Source organism: Emys orbicularis, chromosome 10, assembly GCF_028017835.1.
Source record: "Emys orbicularis isolate rEmyOrb1 chromosome 10, rEmyOrb1.hap1, whole genome shotgun sequence".
In the NCBI taxonomy this organism is placed as follows: Eukaryota; Metazoa; Chordata; order Testudines; family Emydidae; genus Emys; species Emys orbicularis.
The window spans coordinates 50,939,772-50,959,469 of record NC_088692.1 but is presented as its reverse complement, the minus strand read 5'-3'; the positions used below and the strand labels follow the sequence as shown (position 1 = coordinate 50,959,469).

The 19,698-nt window shown below is 47.4% G+C and overlaps 1 pseudogene; it reads right to left on the bottom strand.

The window, feature by feature from the left end:
- Positions 1 to 5,423: 5,423 nt before the first annotated feature.
- LOC135884533 (paired amphipathic helix protein Sin3a-like) lies at positions 5,424 to 19,479 on the bottom strand (annotated as a pseudogene).
- Between the last annotated feature and the right edge of the window lie 219 nt (positions 19,480 to 19,698).

Sequence of the window (19,698 nt, the reverse complement as noted above, 5' to 3'; positions counted from 1 at the left end):
TAGACACAAACTTCTCTTATCAAAAGATGCTTCACATTGACAATTAAATAATTTATTAAATAGAGGGATTAACTGTAGTCAGTGAATTAAACTGATTATTTCAGGTTGGTCTGGGAAAATTTTCAAATATGCCTAAGTGAAAGTAACTGGGGCTTAAATTTCTAGTCTCGCTTATGTCTCTTGAAAAGAAGACAATCTCCTAAATTACCTACGCTAACCAACTGTACCATATTTTTGAAACTTGACCTCAAAAGTTAGATGTTTTCCCTGACTCTTTCTTTATATAGAAATGAAGCCTTTAATTCAAAGGGGGTTTTGTTGTTGTTGTTTTTTAAGAGAGGGTCATGGATTCAGCATATTTATTTGTTATTTAAATGTCTTATTATAATCTTCTAAGGGTATGTCTACACTACGAGAGTAGTTTGATTTCACTTAAATCGAATATGTGGAATCGATATTACAAAGTCGAACGTGTGTGTCCACACTAAGGACAGTAATTCGACTTTGTGAGTCCACACTAACGGGGCAAGCGTCGACATTGGAAGCGGTGCACTGTGGGCAGCTATCCCACAGTTCCCGCAGTCCCCGCTGCCCATTGGAATTCTGGGTCGAGCCCCCAATGCCTTCTGGGTAAAAAAATGTGTCGAGGGTGCTTTTGGGTAACTGTCGTCATCCGTCCGTCACTACCGCCCTCCCTCCCTCCCTGAAAGCGCCGGCGGGAAATCAGTTCGCGCACATTTCTGATCAGTGACAGCGCGGACGCCACAGCACTGCGAGCATGGATCCCGCTGCGACCATCGCTGCAGTTGTGGCCGTTCTCAACGCCTCGCAGCTTATCATACACCTTTCCCTGAGGCAGATGTAGAGAAATCAGGAGAGGAGGCTACGGCACCGCCGTGAGGGCCTGAAGTCGGAGAGTAGCACAGAGCTGTCAGAAACCACGAGACCCAGCGCCCAGGACATCACGGTGGCAATGGGTCTTGTGGATATTGTGGAACGGCGATTCTGGGCCCTGGAAACAAGCACGGACTGGTGGGACCGCATAGTGCTTCAGGTCTGGGATGAATCCCAGTGGCTGCGAAACTTTCGCATGCGGAAGGGGACTTTCCTCGAACTTTGTGAGTTGCTGTCCCCTGCCCTGAAGCGCAAGGACACCCGGATGCGAGCAGCCCTGACTGTCCAGAAGCGAGTGGCCATAGCCCTCTGGAAGCTTGCAACGCCGGACAGCTACCGGTCAGTCGCGAACCACTTTGGTGTGGGCAAATCTACCGTGGGGGTTGTTGTCATGCAAGTAGCCAAGGCAATCGTCAAGGTACTGCTCTCAAAGGTAGTGACCCTGGGAAACGTGGAGGTCATCATAGATGGCTTCGCCGCGATGGGATTCCCAAACTGCGGTGGGGCTATAGATGGGACTCACATCCCTATCCTGGGACCGGACCACCAGGCCAGCCAGTACATTAACAGAAAGGGCTACTTTTCAATGGTGCTGCAAGCACTGGTGGACCACAGGGGACGTTTTACCAACATCAACGTCGGATGGCCGGGCAAGGTTCATGACGCTCGCGTGTTCAGGAACTCTGGTCTGTTTAGACGGCTGCAGGAAGGTATTTACTTCCCGGACCACAAAATAACTCTTGGGGATGTGGAGATGCCTACAGTGATCCTCGGGGACCCTGCATACCCGCTAATGCCCTGGCTCATGAAGCCCTATACTGGCGCCCTGGACTCAGAAAAAGAACTGTTCAACTACCGTCTGAGCAAGTGCAGAATGGTGGTGGAGTGTGCTTTTGGCCGTCTCAAGGGGAGGTGGAGAAGCTTACTGACTCGCTCTGATCTCAGCGAAACCAATATCCCCATTGTTATAGCAGCTTGCTGTGTGCTCCACAATCTGTGTGAGAGCAAGGGGGAGACCTTTATGGCGGGGTGGGAGGTTGAGGCAAATAGCCTGGCTGCTGATTACGCCCAGCCAGACAGCCGGGCGATTAGAAGATCCCAGCGGGACGCGCTGTGCATCCGGGAGGCTTTGAAAGCTAGGTTCCAGACTGAGCAGGGTAACCAGTGACTGTTAAGTTTGTGGACACAGAAGCTGAACCTGCCCCCGTTTCTTTACCCAGTTAATGTTGACTATCCTTCCAAGTTACATACCCCCTTCACCACCTTCCCAAAAAATAAAATCTGTTCTGTTTTGTTAATGAACACCGTTGTCTTTATTACTGTTTTCGCGGGAATGTTTTAAACCGGGGACGCAGACTGTGGCAGGGGGCGGGTTTAGTGTTCTGATGCAAATGATGCTTCTAAACTCCAGGAATGACAGGCTCCGCAGTGGTGGACTGGTTGTTTCAACGGAGCCTGCCAGCACTCCTGGGCGGGACTGCATGTATGTGTCGGCTATGTGACTTTCTGGCAGGGGGAGGAGGGTTACAGATCCCCTGCTGCGTGGCTCTGTGAACCAGGATAAGGACCGCGGCATAAGATCTGTAACTGCCCTCCCCCGCCACAAAGTCACAGATCACACCCTCCCCCAGAACATGAAAACCACCTCCCAGACTGACCAGGGTAACTGGTGACTGCACTGTGTATGTGTCCTGATGCTGGACCTGCCCCCGCCTCTGTACCTTGCTAAAGGTGACTGTCCTGTCCAATTACCAAGCACCTTCCCCCCCTTCAGACAGAGTCTCCTCCAAAAGAAAATCATGGAAACAGTAATTAACAGAAACGAATATTTTATTATGAACCACACATGAAATGGGGGGGGGGTGAAACTTGTACGGGGGCTTGTGTGAGGTGGCTAGGAAAGGACTTTTCAAATTTTGGGGAATGAGAGCCTTCTAGTGCTAGAGCAGTCTGCAGGGGTTGACTGAAAGTTTTAACGGCCCTTGCCGCCCCTCCTTCTTTGGACTTTGGGTGAGGGGGGTGTGGGACTTGGTGGCGGGGGAGGGCGGTTAGAGATAGACTGCAGCGGGGCTCTGTCCTCCTGCCTCCGGTCTTGCAGAACATCCACAAGGCGCCGGAGCGTGTACGTTTGCTCCCTCATTAGTCCAAGCAGCGTTTGAGTCGCCTGATGGTCTTCCTGACGCCACCTCTCCTCCCGTTCCATGATTGCTCGGTGCATTTGGGACAAGTTCTCCCTCCACTGTGTCTGCTGGGCTGCCTGGGCTCTGGAGCAGTCCATTAGTTCTGAGAACATGTCCTCACGCGTCTTCTTCTTCCTCCGCCTAATCTGCGCTAGCCTCTGGGAGTGTGATGCCAGGCTGGGTTGGGAGACAGTCGCAGATGTGTCTGTGGGAATGGGAAAAAGGGAGTGAATTCCTGAGACAGATAAATGAAGTTGTGAACAAAGAACATAGTCTTTCTCTGTGAACAAGACCATGCACTGCACCTCTCACATGCGCACTCAGGACAAGGTCGAATTTTCGGCCCTCGCCTTCATTGCCTGGGGTCTTGCAGTGGCGATCTGAGAAGCGGGGCAGGACACCTGAACTTGTGTAGCAGGCAAACATGGTAAGCCGTAGACTTGTGGCTGCTTAAAACTTTAATAGTAGCACTGGGCTCCTTTCGCATTGAAAGCAATGCCAGTCTCTGCTGGCAGCAATCAGGGAAGCATGAGCTCTGCCCCTGTCCCACCCCCTCGCGGCTGTCCCAGGGAAAGATCCCTGTATGCTGCCCCTCTCCCGCCTCCACCGCGTGGCTGTAAAGCAGTCCCAATACTAACATTCACCTCCCTAATTCAAAGCAGGGCGTCATGAGCGACATCACCCTGATGAGGATCTCGGAGAGCGACAGGGAACGGATGCTTAGGGAAAGCATGCAAAAACCAGGGCTGTATGCCGCCATGCTCTGCCGTGCAATGATCCCAGAGTACTTGATAGAGTCCTGGCGTGGAAACGTGTCGTACCATGGTGGACCTAATAAGATCGCCCTGCCAAGGAACCTGATGCACAGGCTTGAACATTACCTCCAGGAGAGCTACGTTGAGATCTCCCATGAGGATTTCGTGTCAATCCCCGGACATATAGACCGGATTTTGGTGTAGCTGTACTGGCAGGGACTACAGAGTGGAGCGTCTTGGGCAGCAGAATCATGAAAATCCAGACATTGTTAGATTTTTTTTAAATAGTTGGGACTAAATAGTTAAGCGCCTAAGGCAAAGAAATCATGAAAAACCCATTGTTAATATTATAAATATTCCAGTTCTGTTAAAAATAAATGTTTAGATGTTTAAAGCACTTACTGCTTGATCCTTCCCCTGATTCTGTGTCCGGGGTAACGGATGGGGACGGTTGGTAGGGGATCTCGGTAAGGGTGATGAAGAGCTCCTGGCTGTCGGGGAAATCAGCGGTGCAAGCGCTGTCGACTGCCTCGTCCTCCTCATCTCCTTCCTCATCTTCCCCGTCCGCTAACATTTCCGACGAGGAACCGGCCGCGGACAATATCCCATCCTCAGAGTCCACGGTCAGTGGTGGGGTAGTGGTGGCGGCCGCACCTAGGATGGAATGCAGTGCCTCGTAGAAACGGGATGTGTGGGGCTGGGATCCGGAGCGTCCGTTTGCCTCTTTGGTTTTTTGGTAGCCTTGTCTCAGCTCCTTGATTTTCACGTGGCACTGCGTTGCATCCCGGCTGTATCCTCTCTCTGCCATGGCTTTAGAGATCTTCTCGTAGATCTTTGCATTCCTTCTTTTGGAGCGCAGCTCGGAAAGCACGGACTCATCGCCCCACACAGCGATGAGATCCAAGACTTCCCGATCAGTCCATGCTGGGGCCCTCTTTCTATTCTGGGATTGCAAGGCCATCTCGGCTGGAGAGCTCTGCATCGTTGCCAGTGCTGCTGAGCTCGCCACGATGTCCAAACAGGAAATGAGATTCAAACTGCCCAGACAGGAAAAGGAATTCAAATTTTCCCGGCGCTTTTCCTGTGTGGCTGGTCAGAGCATCCGAGCTCGGACTGCTGTCCAGAGCGTCAACAGAGTGGTGCACTGTGGGATAGCTCCCGGAGCTATTAGCGTCGATTTCCATCCACACCTACCCTAATTCGACATGGCCATGTCGAATTTCGCGCTACTCCCCTCATTGGGGAGGAGTACAGAAATCGAATTTAAGAGACCTCTATGTCGAACTAAATAGCTTTGTTGTGTGGATGGGTGCAGGGTTAATTCGATTTAACGCTGCTAAATTCGACATAACCTCCTAGTGTAGACCAGGCCTTAGTCACTGGAGAGCAGGAGCCCAGGGTGGGCTCTTGGAATAAACAGCAGCACTGTGTCTCTATATGCTACTCCCAGGTTAATGTCTTCTAAAGTGGCAGAGTACTAAAAACAAACAAGAGACTGCAATAGCCAACACTGTGACAGAGTAAGATTTTCTCCCTCTGCTGACATGGGTACTTGTGGTCTGTGGGTCACTTTTCACAGCCACAGCTTGTTCACTCACCTTGGCAGGAAAACCGGCTTCTGGGACAGGTGTTCCCGAAGTTCGGGAGAGGTAGAATCAGAGCTGACGTACCGTTCTACGTAGTCTGACCAACGCTGAAATTGGACACAGAACACAAGGGGTTAACCAACATCTGCCAAATCAAACAATTCAAACCCAACTCTGAAGGGGTTTGGTTGGAAGTGGATGAAAGAAAAGCAATCTTTGGAGACTCCATATATTTCACACAGGTCCCACTCACTCTCCCCCCATGGATGGATATACCTATATCATAGAACTGGAAGGGACCCTGAAAGGTCATCGAGTCCAGCCCCCTGCCTTCACTAGCAGGACCAAGTACTGATTGTTGCCCCAGATCCTTAAGTGGCCCCCTCAAGGATTGAACTCACAACCCTGGGTTTAGCAAGCCAATGCTCAAACCACTGAGTTATCCCCCCCCCTATATGCACCTGCACTGTCTGGTTTTTTAAATTGTTAATAAGAGATGCCAACAAGGCTTGTTCAACCCAATTCACTGAGTGCACTGTGTCACATAATCAATGTGTCCTGTAGGACTAGAAGCAGGTCATAAACTATAGCATCTGAAACACTGACAGCTCTGCCATCTTCATCCAGTTATACCCCCATTTAAACTTTACATGCTTAATAGCTGCAGCTGAACTCCAAGGACAATCGGCTCTTACCTCTGCCTCTACGGAGTCATCCGAGTTCTCCTCTTCGGTGTCCAGCAGCTCGATAGTTAATTGGACCTGGCCTCTGCTCTGAATGAACATCAGCTACAAAGCAGAATGCGGAAGGGGACTTAGTAACCAATTATTCAGAAAAATAAATCCAATAAACTTTATGCAACTCTCCAGCAGAATACTGTGCCTTCCACTTTGCTGGGAACAACGGGGGGATACTAGCCCCAGTTACACAATCTGAACACAGAAGGAGTTTTGACAATGAGTGGAAAGTTCTAGATCACTAAGGAGCTAATCTAACAGAGGGTAAAAGGATAAAGAAATTATTCTACATATATGGGCAGAAGAGAATTCCTGGATAGAGAACCATGACATACTTAAAGAGAGGTGGAAGAAAAAAGCATGAATTGCTGCAGTGAACGGTTGGTATTTTATTAACGATCAGACAAAATCTCTCTGTTACCCACAGAGTTTGCTCGAAATTGGGATGTTTATAAAGGCAAAGCAAGGAGCTGGACCCCTTTTAGCAGCATGCTGTTTTCTGATCAATTTGTGCAGTTTCAATTCTTTGCTTCCCTGCTTATTTTGAGACTCTCAGCGGGAACACAGAGACGCCCTATAACTATCAAAGCCATTATCAATGAATTTCACTAGTTCAAGATGGGCCCGGCCACTTCTGATTTCACAGTGACAAGAAGTATGAATTTGATTTGAACTGTGAGTCAGGTTTATTTAACGCATAGGTGACAAATATTAGTAAGAGACCGTTACAGTCTACAATGGATGAGATGGAGAAAAAGGTGGAAAGCGTCAGTGACCCACCCCACGGGAGGGAGGGAGATTAAAAGCCTAGTGACAGCAATCACTCAATACAGTATTACTCTGGCTTTGGGACACTGGGAAATACAGGGACAAATCCCAGCTTTACTTCAGGATACGTATTTTTCCATCTTCCTTGCAAATGTCCCATTTCCGAGGAACTCTTTATAGAAATATTTATCTGTTTTTTCTGTTCGTTCTACAGTTCCTGTCTGGATTGAGGCAAGCCCCGCCAAGGGCTGTATTAAGACCGACAGTCACAGAGCAGGTACTCGGCAGCTCCACAAGGCTAGAATGCACAATCAGGTCGCCCTGTCAAGCTCTATGACAGCTGCGGAGCACACAGGTGTCCAGAGGTCCTTGGGATATTTGGATAGTTACGTAAAATGAAAAGCTGAACCCATTCTCCTTTCTCAGCGAGCCTTCGTTCTTCCCCTCCTCTCTCAGCAAGCTCCTCCAGGAGTCCTCCTCCAAGCGTCACTGCAGGCAGATATGGTTTTTACCTTGAAACAGTTCTCGTCTGACATGGGCTGCTCGGCTTTGCACTGGTACGTGGCCTCCACAAGGGCCCGAGATGACTGTGACGACAGCAGGATTCCGGTAGCTCCGTTGCTATTCTCCGACAGGTAAAGCTCTGTCACATGCATGCAGATCTCCTCGCTCACTGTGTGCTGAAGCTGGGAGCAGGAAGGACACAGAGAAGAGGAGTTAGTGAAGTGGTTTTAAATGCCTCTGGACTTGGTGCACTGTATACTGCAGTAGCCCCCTTTCCCCAACCCAAGTCAGTCAGAGGGCTTTGCACTAGTGTGCACTATGGACAACCTGCCTTCTGCTGTCAGGCCGTAGACAAAATAGAACACTAAGAAAATCTCCAAAATAAACTTCCCCATGTGGCAACAAGCAGAGTTTGACATTAATCAAAACAAGCCAGGCTGAGCCTTCATCATTTGCCTGCACTTCTAGACTTACATGTTTGCATGCAAACACTTATGTCAAACGCTATAATTGATGAGAGAGAAACTATTTTATCTCCCCTGCATACATATACGCTGTGGCAGAATTGGTCAGATTTCCAGTTCTTCTCCACTATGCACCATGCAAGTCTCAGAACCAGCTAAAGAATATGTCCATCAATGCAGATTAGAAATGAACATACCCTTAAAAATTCCTGCTTCAAACCTCTGTCTCGTCAAACCACAACAACAAAAAATTCTAGCCATCTAAGTATTAAAACTAAAAAACAATTATTTAGGTTATGAACATAGTAGCCTCTTCTATTGTGAATTACTACTACACCCATTGGAAAACATTGTGTCCTTTAAAATAAATAATGATGCTGGCAAAGTACAGTTACACATACAAAGTAACTACGGATTAATAACCTTTAAGTGAGCATTATGAAGGAAATGCCTGACAGCTGGCAAAGATTTAGACCATCGAGGTACGCGGGAAGGGCTTGTTAGGCAGTTCTCTTGCCATGGAATCGCTACACCAAATCCAAAGGTTGATTAGTTGGAGGGGAAATTAAAAATAATTAAATCAAATTCTAATTATTAATTATATTCTCAAATTAAAATAAAGAGCCGGTTGACTGCCGATTTCCTGTCAAAACTGAAATTAAGAACTTGTTTTTAGCCCTGTCTTTATACTCTAATTTGTGCTTAACAATTCTCCATAGAAATTGGATCATCGAGGTAGCCAGCATGTGAGAGTTGACACTTGGGCTTACAGAGTTCAAGTGACAACAAGCAGCTGAAAGCCACAAATATACCAGCTTCAAGAGCCAGCCAGCGTGTGTGAAATCCAGAAGGAAGTTGTTATTCAAAAGAAATACAGAACCTTTTCCAAGAGTCCTTACAGTTTTGGTTCTTGTGTTTACAAATGCTTCAGGTTTTCTAAGAGCAAGAGAACACTTCAAACGTGGTCCCATCTGATACTAGGCATCTCTTGGATAGTGGAGGACAGTCTGCTCTTGGTAAGGCAACTCCCATCTTTTCATGTGCTGTATATTTATACCTGCTTACTGTATTTTCCATTCCGTGCATCTGATGAAGTGGGTTATAGCCCACAAAAGCTTATGCCCAAATAAATTTGTTAGTCTCTAAGGTGCCACAAGGACTCCTCGTTGTTTTTACTGATACAGACTAACACGGCTACCCCTCTGAAAGCTGGGTAGTAATCCTCCACATCAATATCCACTAGAGGAAGAGAAGGTGCAACATGAACTACATTGTAACACCCCTCAAAGGCAGTTCCTACAGGCCCACTATGAGTTCTGGGAGCAAAAGGGCCACATGTTGAAGGTCTCAGACAAATTGATGAATTACCAGAATGGTCAATAAAATGAGGAACAACATTGTAAGACTTTAAATGAGAGCTTTTCAAATTAATGCCAGGTCTGTAACCCGTCAGAGGCCTCACGGAGGAGGGCAGAGGTGGTAAAATTCTCAGAACTAAAGAGAACTAAAGAGGTTCTTGCTACCAAAACAACATTATGCACACCATTAAAGCAGAGACCTCACCAAAAAGATATGAACGCAGATATGTCCTAAGGCTCTTATGAAATATACCCATTGCACATTATTATTAACTTGTATTTCACTAGCACCCAGAGGTCCCAAACTATATCTGCGACCCCTCTGTGCTTGCCACCATTCAGACACACAACCAACTAGTCCCCGCCTTGAAGAATGTAAAACAGAGACCAAGGGGGTTGGGGGAAGCAACTTGCCTGAGGTCACATAGTAACTAAGTAGCAGAGCTCAGACTAGAACCCAGATCTCCTGTTTCTCCAGCACCTTATCCAGAGCAAGCTACACAGACAGTTACCGCCTTTCCAAGCTGAATGTGCCAATGTAGCTTCTAAAAGGTTTTGTGGGCTGTAGCAGAAACACAGTAAAAAGGGGAAGAAAATGAAAAAAGCCATTCAGGATACACCCAGTTTTGAACTAACACTCATCACTGCGGTATAGGCATCAAGGGAAGATGAAAATAAAGTTTTTAAAAATACTGGTTAAGGAACAATGCCATTTTAAAGGGAATTTGAAAAGTTCTCTGTGTTTTCTGTTTGTTTTTAATTGTTATAGGTTCAAACACCTCTGCATCCCTCAAGGCCAACAAAGACTGTCCACACTTCCTCCTTTGCTTTAATCCAAATTAGCTACTTTACTCTGGTTTTAGCTGGCAGGAAACAGGCAGCCATAGGCAGTTTAGTACTGTAGCATTATCACCACTAAGGAAACCAGCCCTTGGAGAATTCTAAATATATATATTTCCTGAGACCACTCAGATTACACGAATATTGTAACAGAAAATGGAAGATCAAGGAGGCTCTTTACTGGTCTACATAGGACTGCCTGGACTTACTTGGGTTTGGCCTGCCCTGCTTTCTTTAGTCGGTAAATCATTTGAACACCAGTTTAAAAGGACACACACTTTTTAATACCAGAGCCAAAACTGACTGCTTTGTCAATTGCCAGGGGCTGACTCCTCCACTGAGATAGTTTATAACAAGCTTGGGGCAAGAGAAGATTTTTATCCAACTTGTAAATTCATGAGGTAGAAAAATAGCACAATCCAAAATTAAGAAATTCAGCTGGCAAGGAGTGTTAAAGCAATACAAAATACCACGCCTCTCGCCCACAGCCCCATGAAGTAGGATGTTCCAAGTCCCAGGGTCAGGTCTAGAGATCTCCTCCTTGATAACATGCTGTGCTACATTCAGTGCCCACCAACATCCTTATATTTCACATTTTGGAAACTACCAAAATGCAGGTACCGGATTTTACAGAGACAAGACCTAAAGGCAAGTGAGAGGGAGGAACACAGATTCCTCAAGACACCAGGAAACAGATCAAGTACCAGATCCACACACTGGGCTGTCATTCTTGTCTCATTTTATGTCTAGCACTTCCCGCTCCCATTCCCTTTCCCGGTTCTCCTCTTCGATTTGCCGCTCAGCCTGGGTGCAAATCCTCAGCAGCAGCAAGCATAGGATTTGGTGAAGCCGCATGAAGATGTACCAGTTGTTGTTGACATAGAAGAGGTTGTACACTTCGTCCCCCCTCCGCCCCTCTCCCCGGTAGCTTCTGGGCCGCTGTGTTGCTGAACAGCAGCTTGGCTTTAGGGAGGCTGCCCCCAACTCCGTTGTGCTTTTTCGCAGCCCCAGTGGCTTCATCCACATCCATTTCCTCCTCCACGTCTGAGAGCTCGCACCGCCCAGCAAACAGCAAGTCCGGAATGAAGTGGTACATGATCTGTTTGATTTTGTACTTGTCCTCTTTCTAAATTCCGGTCTGCTGTTTCACGTGGTGGATGATAAAGAGAAGCAGCATCCTCCAGGATTTGCCTGTCCTCATAGGCTAGTGACAGGTGTGGGCCTATGGGTACTCCAGCATTATCTTCTGATGCCTGCTCTTGCCTCTGAGGGAGGAAGAGCAAATACACAGAGCATGGGTGAGTCTCACATATGCAACTTACCACGTCTTTAAGACCCTTGTAAAAAGCACTGGCAGTGAACTGGATTTCCTCATTCATTACAACCCCAAACCCTATGGGGAAAGGGACAGAGTTCACATTATCCATCACAACAACCCAAGTTCTGGTGTCAAGGGCCTACACATATTGCATACAGGGCCTTGGTGTCATTCTGTTTGAAGCTGATGCCCTGGTGATCCAGGGATTTCAGGTAATGTTTCTCATTCTGCTCCCTCCAGACCTTGTTGAATCCTCTCTGGGCTTCTCGCCACTCTTCCTCTTTCATCTTTAACCTTAGCAGCAACAAAAAACAAAACAGAAGCTAAGAGATGCTAAGATACCACATTGATGGGTGTAGGATAAAAACCTAGACCAGACAAGCTGGAGGCAGTAAGGCTTCTGCTCAGTGCCCATCGCCCACTGAAACAGCAGAAAGTTTCAGAAGGACTTCAAATGAGGTACAACGTGCATAGCAAAATTCTCCAGGAATGGCCATGAATCTTTAGATTGGTTTTGTGGCTATGTTATTTTACAGAAGGTTAAATAGGCCACAAATGCATGGCTATACCCCACTAACCAGGGTGATGATGAGGGCATGCAACAGAACATAAACCAAACTTTTTTTTTTCCTGTATACCTCCTACAGCGTCCCAGGACTGGGTCTGGGTTCATTGTCAATATCCCAGAATTCTGCTTTGTGAGAAGTTACAAATAACAGAAATCTCAACTGTTGTAACCAGCTGCCCCAAAGAGTCCCTGGTATCTGTGACATCCCATCATTTATTTAATACATGGATTTAACCACTTGCCAGACATTTCAGAGCTCCCAAACTTCTCTGATACTTGTTATGGTCCTGTAACTAGATATTCTTTTCACCCCATGCAACACAGGCATACACAAAACTCTGAACCTCTCAGCCAGCTTATACCTAGCCTAGAAGAAAGAAGTCCATTTTGTCACTTCACAAAGAGTGCACTGTATCCAACTTGATCATGTTTAAAGGAAAAACACCACAAGTTGGGAATCAGACAACCCTTGACCTCTCACATCTTGACATAATGGAAAAACCAGCTCTCTCTCTTCACTGAGGATTAAGGAATCACAATTTACATCTAGGCAGCCTACATACTTTTGATGAGACATAGGAACTTTGCAGAGATATAATTGCTGAACGTTCCAGGAGTCTAGAAGCACACAGATCCCAGAAGTACCTCTTACTTGGCAGTCCCTTCGCAAACCTATATCCCTCCTCTAATCTAGTTTTCATACCACGTCCATACCCTGGTGTCTAAGAGCACCTCCTCACAGTCTTACCCCTCTCCTTTCATCTCTCGTTTCTTTACGTCTAGTTCTCACATTATGCCCTGCCTCAATAGAGAACCTGCTGGAGACTGCAGACATCCTCAACATGATGCAACATAAAAGCAAGTCCTTCCGGACATGAGTTCTCTTTCTGCATTTGTATAACGGGGCCCCAATTCTGACGGGAACATTAGGGAGCCACCATAAAAAAGATCTGACAATCCGCAACTACAATGCTAAAGGGAATTACTTTCATTTCTAATTATCCTTTGTTCTACATTGTTAGAGATGTATCGGGAAAGTGGAAAAGTATGATGACACGGTTCCATCAAAATGCTGTTGTAGCCTCTTGCTGTGTAAATCCAGAACCAGCCAGGAGGACAGAGAAGCTATAAAGAACACAAAGGTTAGTTTCCATTCATTTATGGACTATCCCCTTCAGCCAGTTTAGTAGGGGCACATTCCGCACATTCTTTGAATACTGTAGTTCAATTTCCACCTTCTCTTTACAGCTCACTGACCATGCTCAACAAGGAACTGGGTGGAAGACAGCACTTAAACTCAAGAGTGACACGTGGTGACCACTAGGGGGCTTGGCTCTTACTCCACTCTACCATGGCTGCCCTTAAGGGTAAAAAAAGGAAGAGCTAGGGAAGTTCGGAAAGTGCTAAGGTTCTAAGACACAAGAGAAAAAGTCCTACACAGATGGTACTAGAGAAGAGTACTTCCTTTCATCAATTTTACATTTCCTGCCTTTCATTTTCACATTTTCATATCCCCTTGTCCGTATATGAAAAGGTAAATAGCAGCAATCAGATTTTGTATACCTCTGTAAAAACGCCTCTGATACCACTATCTCTCAAACCTAAACAGTCTCATTACCATCAATCACTTCTCACAGTCTTCCCATGCCTCATCTTCCCCCCCATGCTCATTTCTGAGTCCTTTATTACTGAGATGTCCTCCTTGAGATAGGGTGACCACAACACAGAATTCCAGCTGGGTGGGGGATTTGTTAGTTTTTTCAATATACAGTAATGGCATATTTGCTTCAATTCATAGCAGAGATTGAGGCTGTATAAGAAGATTCTGTCAACCACCTCTCTTTCTATTCAAGACCACACTGACGACCTGTAGTCTATAGATCAGGAACCTATGCTTTAAAGATTGTAAAATTGTCCAACTTTTGACTTAGCTTCCACTTTCCTACGTCTCATATCACAGTACTAATTTTTGGTATAATCCCTTCCACCAAGGATGCTGGACTGTTATATATTGTGATCGCTACCACTCAATGGTTTGACCATAGTTATTTCTTGATTCAGCATCTAAGTGTTATTCAGGGCTAAATCAATAACCTCTCCTCTTGTGTAGCTACAGACTAGCTATTACAAGAAGCAATCATTTAAAATATTGAAAAACTCCTTCTCCTCACCTTCTCCAGAGGTTGATATTTTACATGTGGGGAATTGAAATTGCCCGTTATAACTATTATTCAAGACAGCGGTCTCTGGCCCCCCCTCAATATTGTGCACTCACTTCCTTTTTCTGATCAGGAGGCTGGCAGTAGAACATCGTCATTTTTGAGTTGGAACCTGAATCCAATACAGACTCTACACGTCAAAGCCTTGTTCACTTTCACAGATGGGATTTATAATGGGATCAAACTCAGTTGTGTCCAAAACTGACAATACAGAACCCCACCCCAGCTTGATTTTTGAACTCAAGACTGCCCTATCTTGGGTAGGAAAAATAAAAAATCCATACCCTGCCAGCAGGGCCAGTGATGTTTTGGCTTTACTAGACACAAGAGTAGCTGGGTACTATGAAACGCAACAACTTATTAGAACATAAAAAGCATCTGCATTTCTCAGACTGTATGCTTTCCTCAACTGGAGCCTCTGTGTGTATTATACGTTTGAATAGTGCCTAGCGTACGATGAGTTTTACCCAAACACAAGTAATAATGCCGAAACCTGGGAAGTACCTTTTCAGCACAATAGGAACTGCAACAGATGGGTTTTTCCTCAGCCCGTCTATGATGTCGGCCGCTTTGTCAGCATATATCCTCTGCAGCGCCTTGCGGTGGATCACCTCCAACGTGCCACCCAGAGTGTTGTCCAGCCGGAATTTGGCTTGCTCCTCAGCAGACAAGCGGGAGAGTTTCTTTGGATTGCCTCTAAGACTCTGATTGTTGCCAGGTTGGTCTCCAAGACAACATCCAGCTGAAAGGGAAGATGTGTTAGCCATAGTACAATATTAATTTGTGGAAATAAAGGTCGGGTCTACACTACAGACCTATATTGGTGTAACTATGTTGCCCAGGGGTGTGAAAAATCCACACTGAGCAACGCAGTTACATCGACCTAATCCCCCACGTAGACAGCGTCATGTCAACGGGAGAGCTTCTCCCATCGACACAGCTATCACGTCTTGGGGAGGTGGATTAACTAAGCTGATGGGAGAAGCTCTCCCGTTGGCATAGGAGTTTCGTCACTTAAGCACTGGTCTGATGGACACTTCCCTCCCAATCCGACCTGAGTCAGCTAAAATGCTTGGTTCCATTAAAAATAGTTTTCAGAGTAGCAACTGTTAGTCAGTCTGTATACTAAAAAATAATATTAAGAGTATTAGAGGAGACACAGCACAGCTGCAGTGTTTTAAGTGTCGACTTACCCTAACATTTAAGTGAACCAAAACAAGAACTTAATACTACTGTAATGCTGTGCACGTAAAACAGGAGGCACTTGAGAAATGGTTTAATATTTCCACATTTGGTTGTTCTAATCTACCTATATTTCATCTGCTTCCTATACTGTATTGCCTCTTTTCACAAGAAGTTACAGGCTACTAAAATGCTTCCTTCAGGAAATAAGATTTTCCATGGGTGGGAGGTACACAATTGACAGCATTACTACAAAAGGAAGCGATAAATCTTAGCATAGGCAAATAATTGCTGTGCTGAGTTCCATTTGGAGTGTCAATCATTTAACTCTCTGTGAATGTCATTTTTCAGATTTTTAACACAGAAATATATTTCAGCCTCTATGTACTAATAAAAGGAAGCATCAATTATGCATCTGCCATTGAACAGTTTCATTTGGAATGACCTAAAGAGAAGAGAAAGAAAGCTGTGCCAAAGCTACCGACCACGATAAAGTCAATGGGTTGGAGGGGAAGGAGTTGGTGATCAGAAGCAGTTACTTGGATTTTGATTCTTGTATTCACAGAGGTTGAACAGTCCTTAGGTAGAAGCATAACCATGTCCACCAAAGGCAGGACAAGTAGTAATGGGCTTAATCTGCAGCAAAGGAGATTTAGGTTAGATATTAGGAAAACTTTCTAACTCTAAGGGTAGTTAAGCACTGGAATAGGCTTCCAAGGAAGACTGTGAACTCCCCATCATTGGAGGTTTTTAAGAACAGGTTGGACAAACTTTTGTCAGGGATGGTCTAGGTTTACTTGGTCCAACTCAGTGCAGGGGGCTAGACTTGATGACTTCTTGAGGTCATTTCCAGCCCTACATTTTTATGACTCTATGATCCTATAACCAAGAAAAAAAGTCCGGGCATCAGTATTTAAGCAGTATTATACCATATAGCTAACCAGTTCATAGAATCCCAGGCTTTCCAAGAAATGATTTTGGAAGAATTCTACCTCAAAACGCTCGTCCTCACATCTGTAGATGTGTTCTTCGTATTGTGTCCTCTTGGAGCTAACGAAGGTAGAATCCTCAGACCGGGAAGGGAAGGAGACCCAAGTATCATTCAAAACCTTAGGTGAAGGAAAGAAGCAGAAGACTGATGGATCTTTTCTCTGAGCCATCAGAGCAGACACCCAAATTTATATTATCACATGTTTCTCTGACAAGGAATCTCCGATTCCCTACATCCATTGTCTCTTTTCCTTGGTGAACATTCTCTCCTGTACATACCACAGGATCCCTTATAGCCAAAACTCGACCGTCTGGGCATGCTGCAAAAGCCATTGATTTGACACTGTCTGGGGGAAAGCTAGTGGCTTTTCTCCTAGAGAAGTCAAAGAGAAGGGTGAAAGTAGTTTTTCTGCTGCTTTGGATTTATTGGCTGGCTGACTTAAATCTGTTCTGTGAATATGATTGTTTAATGATGCTGGGTGGTCTCACTGGGTTATTGTAAGCATAATTAATTGTTACGGTGCCTATGGCTTTATGTAGGGACTTTCTATTCAAATATAGATACAGTAACTCCTCACTTAAAGTCAGCCCGGTAAACGTTGTTTCGTTGTTACCTTGCTGATCAATTACGGAACATGCTCATTTAAAGTTGTGCAATGCTCCCTTCTAACGTCCTTTGGCAGCCGCCTGCTTTGTCCACTGCTTGCAGGAAGAGCAGCCCGTTGCAGCTAGCTTGTAGGGGCTTGGAACCAGGGTGGACCGGCAGCCCCGCTATCAGCTCCCCGCTCCCCTAAGTTCCCTGTGCTGCAGCCACCCAGCAGAGTATCAATTCCTGGCAGTTCAGCTGTCCTTCCCCCCACTGCCATGTGCTGCTCCTGCCCTCTGCCTTGGAGCTGCTCCCAGAGACTCCTCCTTGCTGGGCAGGGGAGGAAGGGGGGCTAATATCAGGGTGTCCCCCTCCCCCCTGCTCCTGCACCCCGCTTACCCCTTCTCCATATAGAGCAGGGAGACAGAGAGAGCTTGGGGCAGCAGCTGCTGTCTCAACTTCCTGATCCACTTAAAAAGACAATGCACTTAAGAGTGGGTCAGCTTATTTAAAGGGGCAGTGTGCATCTCTCTCTCTCTCTCTCCCCCACACACAAGGTGTGTGTCTGTCTCTGTCTGCTATGCTGTCTCCCCTCTCTCGTGTGAGAGGTTACATTAACAACGTGTTAACCCTTGAAGGCTCAGCCGAGTGCTAGTTCATCATTTAGCAGCAAGGCATTCCCTGGGAAATATCCCTCCCTCTTCCACCCTCTAACTTCACCACCTCAACCAAGCTTCACAATCATCATAGCTGTGAACAGTATTAAATTGTTTGTTTAAAACGTATACTGTGTGTATAGCTATATAATACAGCCTATAGTTTTTTGTCTGGTGAAAAAAATTTCCCTGGAACCTCATCCCCTCTATTTACATTAATTCTTATGGGGAAATTGGATTCGCTTAACATCATTTCGCTTAAAGTCGCATTTTTCAGGAACATAACTACAACATTAAGCGAGGGGTTACTGTATCGCTCTGAGGCTGGTTGGTTCCCACTTTCTCCCACCCAACGCAGACTGACTCCTTTGAGCCCCATGGCAGGATTGGAGGGGGACACACACATGTGGCAATCCTGTTGATCTCACATCTAGCTTCCTGTGCATGCATAGATTCAGGCCCCAATCCTGCAATTTATTTTAAGTGGACGGGCTGTGCGTCTACGCAGAAGCCCCATTAATTTCAATGAGGTTCAGCCTCGACGCTGGGGTCCTCCTGAGCAGAGCCAGTTATAGTCTACGTCTTCACTGGGGAAGGGGGGAGGAATCGATTTAAGATACGCAAATTCAGCTACGCGAACAGCGTAGCTGAATTCGACGTAACCAAGCCGACTTACCCCACTGTGAGGACGGCGGCAAATTGACCGCCGCGGCTCCCCCGTCGACGGCGCTTACTTCTACCTGCGCTGGTGGAGTACAAGCATCGATTCGGGGATCGGTTGTCGCGTCCCGACGAGACGCGATAATTCGATCCCCAAGAGATCGATTTCTACCCGCCGATTCAGGCGGGTAGTGAAGACGAAGCCTTAGGAGCAAGGATTTACGTGACAGCTGCCAGGAACAGATGCAGTCATGGTAGGGTCTATGAAAAAAGTCTTTTTGTTTAAATATTTGAGAGCTAAATAACAGGAAGATTGTGGTGCTGGTAACGCAGATGGGTCTGTGAGAGTATCTCTGTTATGGGCTGCTCCACAGGGTGAAAAGAAGAACCTCCGTCCTACACTGTGAGAAACCCAAAAGGCTGGTCAGAACCGGAGAGAAGGAAGCAGCAAAACTGAAACTGACCAGCCTAACTGGAGAGTGAAACAGCAAAGGGGAAAGAAAAAGCAGCAGAGCCTTTGATTTTTAAAGCCTTTAAACGCACAAAAAGGATTTTGCAAGTGTCCCTTCTCCCCCGCCTGCTCCAAGCTTTCAGAGCAGCGACACCCGGGCTGTAGCAGGTGGGAACACCCCACCCGATCGCCCCCCTCCCCGGGGCACGGCTGGAGTCACTGCGACTCTCAGGCAGACCCACAGCCCGAGCAGCGGGTTTCCCGGGGGAGAAGCCACGTCGCTTTCCACATCCAGACCCGTCCGATCCCGGCCCGTGCTCATAGCCGGGCCAGCAGGAACCAGGGGCCGGTGGCGGCTCGGGTCCCCCGCTGGCCAGCAGGGCTCGCTCTGCAGCTAGCGCCCCCTCCCCCCCAGCGTCCCGAGCCAGCCCCGCGCCCACCTCGGTCCTGGCACGCCGGGCCGGGCCGCTCCAGGCACCGGGGGGAGGGGCGCTGGAAGTGAGGGCGCTGAGTGGGGGAAGGGGGCAAGCCCCGCCGCAGGGGCTGGGGGCGGCCGGACCCCGCCCCGAGCGGGAGCGCAGGCCCGGCCCGGGGGACGCCCGCGGGCCGCTGTTTCCCGGCCGGAGGGGGCGGAACCCGCGGCGGACCGGTCCGGCTCCCACCTGCCCCGGAGGTTGCAGTCGGGGAAGCGGGGCTCGGAGAGGAACTTCTCGGCCCGCTCCAGCGCGGTGCGCCGCCGCTTCAGCACCTGGGACCCGGCCATGGCCCCGCGGAGCAGCGCGGACACGGGCCGAGCCACAGCTCTGGAGTCCGGCAACAGGGGAAGCCTGTACCTGTGGGCTACTGCGCATGTGCGGGTACGGTGGGGAGTGAGCGCCCCGGGGGCGGGGCCTGGGTCCCGCCTCGCCCTGTCGCCTAGCAACGGGCAATCCCAGATTCCTGGCCCGGACTCCCCCCTGCTGCCCCCATGCGGCCGCTGCGG